Raw genomic sequence first — 9233 nt, 5'->3', positions numbered from 1 at the left:
CAGGGCGCCCAAGAAAGTCCAGCAAGCGCCAGGACCGTCTCCTAAAGTTGATTCAGCTGCGGGATCGGGGCACCACCAGTGCAGAGCTTGCTCAGGAATGGCAGCAGGCAGGTGTGAGTGCATCTGCACGCACAGTGAGGCGAATACTTTTGGAGGATGGCCTTGTGTCAAGAAGGGCAGCAAAGAAGCTACTTCTCTCCAGGAAAAACATCAGGGACAGACTGATATTCTGCAAAAGGTACAGGGATTGGACTGCTGAGGACTGGGGTAAAGTCATTTTCTCTGATGAATCCCCTTTCCGATTGTTTGGGGCATCCGGAAAACACCTTCTCCGGAGAAGACAAGTTGAGCGCTATCATCAGTCCTGTGTCATGCCAACAGTAAAGCATCCTGAGATCATTCATGTGTGGGGTTGCTTCTCAGCCAAGGGAGTGGGCTCACTCACAATTTTGCCTAAGAAAACAGCCATGAATAAAGAATGGTACCAACACATCCTCCGAGAGCAACTTCTCCCAACCATCGAAGAACAGTTTGGTGACGAACAATGCCTTTTCCAGCATGATGGTGCACCTTGCCATAAGGCAAAAGTGATAACTAAGTGGCTCTGGGAACAAAACATTGACATTTTGGGTCCATGGCCAGGAAACTCCCCAGACCTTAATCCCATTGAGAACTTGTGGTCGATCCTCAAGAGGCGGGTGGACAAACAAAAACCCACAAATTCTGACAAACTCCAAGCATTGATTATGCAAGAATGGACTGCCATCAGTCAGGATGGGGCCCAGAAGTTAATTGACAGCATGCCAGGGCGGATTGCAGAGGTCTTGAAAAAGAAGGGTCAACACTGCAAATATTGACTCTTTGCATAAACTTAATGTAATTCTCAATAAAAGCCTTTGACACTTATGGAATGCTTGTAATTATACTTCAGTATACCATAGTAACATCTGACAAAAATATCTCATAACACTGAAGCAGCGAACTTTGTGAAGACCAATACTTGTGTCATTCTCAAAACTTTTGACCACGACTGTATAGTATTTGTAGTATGTAGAATGTGTAGTACGTGTAGTATGTATAGTAGGTGTAGTATGTATAGTATGTGCAGTATGTAGTGTGTAGTATGTGCAGAATGTATAATATGTAGTATGTGTTTTATGTGTAGTATGTAGTATGTGTATTGTGTAGTTTTTGTAGTATGTAATATGCATAGTATGTAGTATGTGTAGTATGTATGCCAAGAATGTCCCACAATGATATGTAATCCTATATGCAATATATGGGAGGATGTCTTCTATCACCAGTGGGAGTTCATGCCTTGGTTCATGTGGTTAGAAGCCGCAGGGGGTGCATGTTTTCATTCCAGACCAGCACTAACACGCCTGATAGATCTAATCGACTGTTCAACAAGCCCTTGGTTAGATTAGTCAGCTGTGTCAGCGCTGGGATGGAGCAAAAAGCCTGTACCACCTGAAGCTCTCCAGGACCAGGAATGAATGCCGAGGTTATAGACAGACAAACTAGACGACCAATAGAGTTAAGATGGATCCCTCCCCTGGTTATAGACTGATAGCAGATCCAGAACCACAGACTGATAGCTCTGAGAGGGAACTGATAGCAGATCGAGAACCATAGACTGATAGCTCTGAGAGGGGACTGATAGCTAAACCAGGTGTGGCTACAGTATGTATCGGTTTACATATTACTATAGATCTATGGGAGTATAGAATCTGATAACATGGCTTACACACTTCCTGCATTTCAGTGTGTGTGTGTGTGTGTGTGTGTCCATGCATCTATGAAACTGCCTCAAGTATTTCAATCTGGCACCCATGTTCGTTCCTGTCCCCTCCTCCACCTGTCCCCCCTTTCATCTCTCATCCCTCTCTCCTCTCCATGCTCACTCTGCCGTGAAATTCTGCTCGCTCAACTTGGTGGCAATCAATCGCCCGTCGAGTAGGCAAACATTTACCGATCCTGCAATCAGGCCAGAGAACACATTTGTAATTTAATTGAGACTGCGGCGGGCGGGCAGGCAGGCACGGTGTCTGTGATATTTGGAGGGCCTCAGCGTTTTGTTGCCCTCCCTCATTCTTGTTGACAGGGTTAGCTATTATCACAACCATACAGACACATGAGGAATGGCTCGCAGAGAGGAGTAGATAGAGAGAGAGAGAAAGAGGAGTAGAGAGAGAGAGAGAGAGAAAGAAAGAAAGATTGTGAGAAACAGAGAGGATATTGGAATGTTACCATTGTCCCAAAACACTCGACTTGACTAACACAATAGCAGGTATGATAAGCCTGTATTACTTTCACCCTTTCTCAACCAGCATTTATTTATTCCACAATCATACTTCCAATGCTTCCAGTGGTATCAAGTCATTAGTAAAAGCTAATTATTTCATCGCCATAATTGTTTAATCCGTATGCCTAAATTGCTTGTTTAAGTCTACAGCAAAGTAAAATATGGCCAGTGTAGAGAATTATTTTTCATCTGGTGTAATGAAAGTGTGTTAGCTTGCTAATACTATTATACACAGTAGACTGACAATTACTCTGAGTTCAAGAAGTACTGTAGAGGAAGAAAATAACTCAGAGAGAGAGGGGAGAGGGGGGGGGGGGGGGTGCATGTATGCGTGTGTGTGAGTGAGGGAGTGCATAAAAAAAACTCCAGTTTCATCTTCACTATCACTATTTCTTTCCCTTTTAGTCTATTCCCAGCATTGTGGCTATGACCAGCACCCAGTAGCACCCCTGACTCATATAATAATGCAATGGTCCTGGGCAACTGGCGGAAGAAAGTTCTCCATTATGGATCAATACAAGACAGGGCTGTTGAGAAGACACTCCCACCTCGCCATCACAAGAGGGGCCTAGAGGGGATAGTGGGTATTCTCCTTGTTCTGTAGATCGGCTTACTGTGAGTCAGAGTGGGTTCCCTGAGTCATAAAGACACAGATACTCCCCTGTGCACACACACACATTCGCTGACATAATATGTAGCATAAACAGATATTCACACACACACTCAGTATACAGTGGGGAGAATAAGTATTTGATACACTGCCGATTTTGCAGGTTTTCCTACTTACAAAGCATGTAGAGGTCTGTAATTTTTTATCATAGGTACACGTCAACTGTGAGAGACGGAATTTAAAACAAAAATCCAGAATATCACATTGTATGATTTGTAAGTAATTAATTTGCATTTTATTGCATGACATAAGTATTTGATACATCAGAAAAGCAGAACTTAATATTTGGTACAGAAACCTTTGTTTGCAATTACAGAGATCATACGTTTCCTGTAGGTCTTGACCAGGTTTGCACACACTGCAGCAGGGATTTTGGCCTACTCCTCCATACAGACCTTCTCCAGATCCTTCAGGTTTCGAGGCTGTCGCTGGGCAATACGGACTTTCAGCTCCCTCCAAAGATTTTCTATTGGGTTCAGGTCTGGAGACTGGCTAGGCCACTCCAGGACCTTGAGATGCTTCTTACGGAGCCACTCCTTAGTTGCCCTGGCTGTGTGTTTCGGGTCGTTGTCATGCTGGAAGACCCAGCCACGACCCATCTTCAATGCTCTTACTGAGGGAAGGAGGTTGTTGGCCAAGATCTCACGATACATGGCCCCATCCATCCTCTCCTCAATACGGTGCAGTCGTCCTGTCCCCTTTGCAGATAAGCATCCCCAAAGAATGATGTTTCCACCTCCATGCTTCACGGTTGGGATGGTGTTCTTGGGGTTGTACTCATCCTTCTTCTTCCTCCAAACACGGTGAGTGGAGTTTAGACCAAAAAGCTCTATTTTTGTCTCATCAGACCACATGACCTTCTCCCATTCCTCCTCTGGATCATCCAGATGGTCATTGGCAAACTTCAGATGGGCCTGGACATGCGCTGGCTTGAGCAGGGGAAACTTGCGTGCGCTGCAGGATTTTAATCCATGACGGCGTAGTGTGTTACTAATGGTTTTCTTTGAGACTGTGGTCCCAGCTCTCTTCAGGTCATTGACCAGATCCTGCCGTGTAGTTCTGGGCTGATCCCTCACCTTCCTCATGATCATTGATGCCCCACGAGGTGAGATCTTGCATGGAGCCCCAGACCGAGGGTGATTGACCGTCATCTTGAACTTCTTCCATTTTCGAATAATTGCGCCAACAGTTGTTGCCTTCTCACCAAGCTGCTTGCCTATTGTCCTGTGATCCATCCCAGCCTTGTGCAGGTCTACAATTTTATCCATGATGTCCTTACACAGCTCTCTGGTCTTGGCCATTGTGGAGAGGTTGGAGTCTGTTTGATTGAGTGTGTGGACAGGTGTCTTTTATACAGGTAACGAGTTCAAACAGGTGCAGTTAATACAGGTAATGAGTGGAGAACAGGAGGGCTTCTTAAAGAAAAACTAACAGGTCTGTGAGAGCCGGAATTCTTACTGGTTGGTAGGTGATCAAATACTTATGTCATGCAATAAAATGCAAATGAATTACTTTAAAATCATACAATGTGATTTTCTGGATTTTTGTTTAAGATTCCGTCTCTCACAGTTGAAGTGTACCTATGATAAAAATTACAGACCTCTACATGCTTTGTAAGTAGGAAAACCTGCAAAATCGGCAGTGTATCAAATACTTGTTCTCTCCACTGTACAACCTGATACAGGACAAGTGTAGCCTATAAAATACCAACCACAGTCAGACCATGAACACTCACACAAAGTCTCTATGGCCACACATACACACACAGTCTCACAGGTACGTAAACACACACACACACACACACACACACAGCCATACCCTGTGATACAGATAAACTAACATGCACACACTGCATGGTAAAATATGCAAACTCACTGCCCCAGGCAGTACTAGTGACATCACTGACTCTGCATCGGCCAATTAGCTTTTCATTAAGAGGTTACGACCTTTGGCTCGCTCTCAGAGGTATGCTTCTTAAATACGCAGACGCAGACACACCCACACCGTGCCTGCACTCCAGCACAATGCTTTTGAGATATTGATGATTCAATAACAGTTAATAGCTTTTAACATTCCAGCATTTATTACCTCAAAGGGGCCACCAACACACACACACACAGAACTCAAAGCACTTTGAATTCAACTGATGGTTAAATTACTGGCTGCTTACCGTAAAACAACTCAGCTCTCCGGCCAATGTCCATAATTAATCAGTTCTATAGCGCTGACGTCATAAAAATACCAAGAACTCAACCTGCAGTATATTCACATATTTCATGGGAGGGAGAGAGATCGATACTGTGTGTACTGTCCACTCAATAGGACAACACTATTAAAAATACATAGTTTCAATGGTTAGTATGACCTATACACTGATGTGTTTCAGCATCCAGCCTTCCCATTCATATTGTATAATAGCCAGCTCTCAGTTTCAAATAGATCTTCTCTTCTAATGGTATCCCTGGCCTTTATTTTGAAGAGATAAAAACGTTTTACACTTAGAATCTTTGTTACTCACTTTGTTACTGGTAAACCCACCAGGGTGCACTTTTTGTTCCAGCCCAGCACTAAAACACATGACATCGACTAATCTAGGACTTGTGTGGTTGATTAGTTGGAGAAAAATAGGTGAACCCCTTGGGAGTCAATCAGGAGTTTATTGAGAAACACTGCTTTCGAGAATCAACAACTGTTGGAGTGAAAAGTGAGTGTTGATTAGAATTCAAGAGAGAAGCATGGCACAGAGTAGTGTATGCCCCATTCTACTTTGTCCCTACGCCAATGGGCAGAGACAGAAACAGGAAGAGTGAAGTCTGGTGCTAACCCTCTCCAGCCTCATATTCAGCACCCCGCTGGCAGCACCTGATGGTGAAGTGGCAGCAGTCGCCCCTGTGTCTCTCTCGCCCGCCACAGGAAGTGACATCGTCAGTAGAGCGTTGGGGTCGGGGGCGGCTGCTGCCACCATGCAGAGAGAGTGGCATTCTGACAGGCGGGGTGAGGGAACGTGTCAACAACACCGAGGTAAAGGTAGTCCATCATCCCAGAGACAGAGAGAGAGAGGGGAGGGAGAGAGAGAGAAAAGGGGGGAGAGAGAGAGAAAAAGGGGGGAGAGAAAGAAGGGGGGTAGCAGACTGAAAGTAGAACAAAGGGTGAAGAAATGTGTGTGTGCGTTTGTGTGTGCATGCCTGCCTGCCTGAGTTGCATTACAACCTGTAATTTAAATGGATTTTTATTTGGATTTCATGTAATGGACATACACAAAATAGTCCAAATTGGTGAAGTGAAATGAAAAAATAAATTCTACAAAATAAATTACGAAAAAGTGGTGCAAGCATTTGTACTCACCACATTTGCTATGAAGACACTAAATAAGATCTGGTGCAACCAATTACCTTCAAAAGTCACATAATTAGTTAAAACCAGTCTCCCGAGTGGCGCGGTGGTCTAAGGCACTGCATCGCAGTGCTAGCTGTGCCACTAGAGATCCTGGTTCGAATCCAGGCTCTGTCATAGCCGGCCGCGACCGGGAGACCCATGGGGCGGCGCACAATTGGCCCAGCGTCGTCCAGGGTAGGGGAGGGAATGGCCGGCAGGGATGTAGCTCAGTTGGTAGAGCATGGCGTTTGCAACGCCAGGGTTGTGGGTTCGTTTCCCACGGGGGGCCAGTATGGAAAATAAAAAAATAATGTATGCACTCACTGTAAGTCGCTCTGGATAACAGCGTCTGCTAAATGACTAAAATGTAAATGTAATTTAAAGTCCACCTGTGTGCAATCTAAGTGTCACATGATCTCAGTATATACAGTGAGGGAAAAAAGTATTTGATCCCCCAAAACACACGGCCAAGGCAGCAAAGGAGTGGCTCAAGAAGAAGCACATTAAGGTCCTGGAGTGGCCTAGCCAGTCTCCAGACCTTAATCCCATATAAAATCTGTGGAGGGAGCTGAAGGTTCGAGTTGCCAAACGTCAGGCTCGAAACCTTAATGACTTGGAGAAGATCTGCAAAGAGGAGTGGAACAAAATCCCACCTGAGATGTGTGCAAACCTGGTGGCCAACTACAAGAAACATCTGACCTCTGTGATTGCCAACAAGGGTTTTGCCACCAAGTACTAAGTCATGTTTTGCAGAGGGGTCAAATACTTATTTCCCTCATTAAAATGCAAATCAATTTATAACATTTTTGACATGCGTTTTTCTGGATTTTTGTTGTTGTTATTCTGTCTCTCACTGTTCAAATAAAGCTACCATTAAAATTATAGACTGATCATGTCTTTGTCAGTGGGCAAACATACAAAATCAGCAGGGGATCAAATACTTTTTTCCCTCACTGTATATACACCTGTTCTGAAAGGCCCCAGAGTCTGCAACACCACTAAGCAAGGGGCACCACCAAGCAAGGCACCATGAAGAACAAGGAGCTCTCCAAACAGGTCAGGGACAAAGTTGTGGAGAAGTACAGATCAGGGTTGGGTTATAAAAAAATATCAGAAACTTTGAACATTAAATCCATTATTAAAAAATGGAAAGAATATGGCACCACAACAAACCTGTCCAGAGAGGGCCGCCCACCAAATCTCACGGACCAGGCAAGGAGGGCATTAATCAGAGAGGCAACGAAGAGACCAACAATAACCCTGAAGGAGCTGCAAAGCTCCACAGCGGAGATTGGAGTATCTGTCCATAGGACCACTTTAAGCCGTACACTCCACAGAGCTAGGCTTTACGGAAGAGTGGCCAGAAAAAGCCATTGCTTAAAGAAAAAAATAAGCAAACACGTTTGGTGTTAACCAAAATTCATGTGGGAGACTCCACAAACATATGGAAGAAGGTACTCTGGTCAGATGAGACTAAAATTGAGCTTTTTGGCCATCAAGGAAAACGCTATGTCTGGCGCAAACCCAACACCTCTCATCACTCCGAGAACACCATGGTGGTGGCAGCATCATGCAGTGGGGATGTTTTTCCATCGGCAGGGACTGGGAAACTGGTCAGAATTGAAGGAATGATAGATGGCGCTAAATACAGGGAAATTCTTGAGGGAAACCTGTTTCAGTCTTCCAGAGATTTGAGACTGGGACGGAGGTTCACCTTCCAGCAGGACAATGACCCTAAGCATACTGCTAAAGCAACAATTGAGTGGTTTAAGGGGAAACATTTAACTGTCTTGGAATGGCCTAGACAAAGCCCAGACTTCAATCCAATTGAGAATATGTGGTATGACTTAAAGATTGCTGTACACCAGCGGAACCCATCCAACTTGAAGGAGCTGGAGCAGTTTTGCCTTGAAGAATGGGCAAGAATCCCAGTGGCTAGATGTGCCAAGCTTATAGAGACATACCCCAAGAGACTTGCAGCTGTAATTGCTGCAAAAGGTGGCTCTACAAAGTATTGACTTTGGGGGGTGAATAGTTATGCATGCTCAAGTTCTGTTTTTATGTCTTATTTCTTGTTTGTTTCACAAAATAAAACATATTTTGCATCTTCAAAGTGGTAGGCATCATCAAATGATACAAACCCCCCAAAAATCCATTTTAATTTGAGGTTGTAAGGCAACAAAATAGGAAAATGCCAAGGGGGGTGAATACTTTGCAAGCCACTGTGTGTGTTTGTGCCTGTGTGTGTGTTGCAGACTCCTTCTCTTTATCCCTCCCTTTGTAGAACTGCTGTTATGATGTGCTCCTCTTCTCCTCTCCTTCCCTCTCTCCTCTTCTTCTCCCCTCCCTCCTTTCTCTTCTCCACCCCATCTCTTCTCCTCCCCTCCTCTCCTCTTCTCCCTGAGACCTTACGGAGCTCCATTTACTGACAGATTTATTCCTGCATCGCAGAGAGAGATTAGGTTGCCGGGGGAAACAGTGTTGTGATTGACAGGTGGACCAAGGCAGGAAGTCCCGGTCAGCTTCCAGGAACAAGGAAACGAGCCACTGACAAGAAGGCAGTTGCGGGGGAGGGGGAGATACGGTCTGAAAAACGACCCCTAACACAGTCCTGGGGATCCAGCTTTTGTTCAAGCCCAGCACTATCACACCTGATTCAGTTTATCAAGGTATTGATGATTAATAGTGCTAGGCTAAAACAAAACCTGCACAGGAGGGGAGTGATGAACACGTCGGTACTAGTGTGAGTGTCTAAAAGATTACGTTAATATATTAGAATATGGCAATAGCTCCAGCTTGCCCTCTGATAGATTAGGTGGAAGACAAGAAGATAAAACCACTTTACTTAACTACTGGTTAATGATATAAGGTAGTGTTGGAAAA

The sequence above is a fragment of the Coregonus lavaretus genome (assembly GCF_964263955.1).
Source record: "Coregonus lavaretus genome assembly, chromosome: 13".
NCBI classification, from domain to species: Eukaryota; Metazoa; Chordata; class Actinopteri; order Salmoniformes; family Salmonidae; genus Coregonus; species Coregonus lavaretus.
Note: the sequence above shows the minus strand (reverse complement) of the source record.